Genomic DNA, 2,066 nt, shown 5'->3' on the forward strand with positions numbered 1-2,066 from the left:
TTTAACTGTTGAAGTTGAAATCAACCACACGCTTGAAAGCCACACAGAAATCTGAGATACAAAACACGTAAACGAATGTATAGAGACCAAGCTGCTCTTATTGAAGTCTGGATTATCCAGACCTTATGACACAAAAAGGGATTCATTTAAAGGCAACCTTCAGGGAACTGAATCTGAAAGAAAACTTCCCAGTTCCTCATTTGATAACATGTAACTCTTGTCGTGCATGATGCATTTACCTCTTGACTTGGGCCACAAAAAAGACAAAGACAGCGAGGCTTTTGTTCTGTGTTAAAACCAGAATGACAGAGTTGTTTTTAAATACTGTGAAGGCATCTTTTAACTTACAACAATAGTTAAACAAAAGAGTCCATTCAATTCCAAAATTGAAGACAATAAGAAAAAGAAACAGTAAGAACAATAGTCTATCCATCCATCTTCGTCCAGCTTGACCATTACCGGCACTGGTTGGCCTCATACTGCAGAAAATATAAAAGCACATATAAAAATATGGACTAATACAAGTTCCTGTGCTCACCTGGCCTGCCTGCAGTCCAGATTGATTCCTAATTCAAAGTGAGCATACACAAATAACTGGATATCAACAAATATTTCAACAAGCACAACATACTTTCTGTGAAGTCTTTTCACACAGCACACAATTCTGATAATTCTGATTTGCTTTTTTAGTTTATCTAAAAACTAACAAATGGCTCGTCAAACAAGTAGAACCAAGTCAGGAATGAAAACACAAAAACCCTTTCTTTGATAAAAAATAATAATAATTGAATTTTTAGATGTGCACCAGGAACACCAATGTGGGACAATATTCCATATACATACCATCATATCACGTATGTGGATCATTGAACCAATGAAACAGACTGTGTTGTCCGCCTGGGTCATTTCTCAGTTCGCACAGGAAGTGTTTTAACAGCCTCGCCGCAATCATGGTCACCATCCACAAGAGACTAGTCACTCCACTGATATGGCACCGCCATCTTATCTGCCAGAGGTGTGTGTATGTGTATTCATGAATTTTATCCAAATAGCTTCTGTTGATTTCACCAAACAGTAACGATGGTTATTGTGTAACTGTGTGCACTTTTTAGTTCTTGTATTTGTTTTATATGTGATCGACGGAAACCCTCTCAGTTCTTGTATTTGTTTTATATAAATATTTTTAAATACAAATATACAAATATTTTATATTTGTTTTTATATGTGATCGACGGAAACCCTCTGACATGGCACTGTATTTGTTGAACCAAAATCAAATAAATAATTTTTTTAAATCAAGTACAACAGACGTTGGATGTTTTTTGTTTGTTTGTTTGTTTTTGGCATTTGTCATGAATTGTGCACCAAAGATTCAGAAAAGTATTCGATAATAATTATGTAATTTTATGATAATCGAGGTAACAATTCAGAATACAGTTTATACTTGTCACTACTTTCTAACACTTTCACCTGAGTACATAGAGTTACTAATTGGGTGACTAAAATCATGCCATGATTTAATTGGACAACCTTTTTTAAACACAAAAAATGTAAATATTCAGCAGCCATTGTTGTAAACAGCATGTTCTATTGTCTGACACTGAACGTTCAATAACCAAATGTATAGGAACAACCTATAATTGTGTGACTACAGCAGTGCAACCAAATTTATTTTTAATTTTTATATATATTTCTTTTTTATGCTACTTTTTTGTACTCATTACTTTTCATATGTATGTCTCATTTTATTGTTTTATTTATATATACAAATTCGTCATCAGCAAAAAGAAGAGTTTCAAAATACATTTTTAAAACATTAAATCTCCTGTACACAGGGGGTTATACAGTCTTATTTCCTTTTTATTTACATATTTTAAAAAAAGACATATATCAGTGAACAAATCATGAACTAAATAGAGTTCTTGACCTTTAAATGGAATGAAGCCGACTGTAACTGTTTCAGCTAAAGGTGGTGTTGGTGTCGGGGAGGGGGGCTTTCAAGAAAATCTCTTAGTTATCTTTGCCCACTGAGGGAGGAGACAGTAGATAGAAGTTGATAAAAATTT

Source organism: Cynoglossus semilaevis, chromosome 5 (genome assembly GCF_000523025.1).
Source record: "Cynoglossus semilaevis isolate Cse_v1.0 chromosome 5, Cse_v1.0, whole genome shotgun sequence".
Taxonomy (NCBI): Eukaryota; Metazoa; Chordata; class Actinopteri; order Pleuronectiformes; family Cynoglossidae; genus Cynoglossus; species Cynoglossus semilaevis.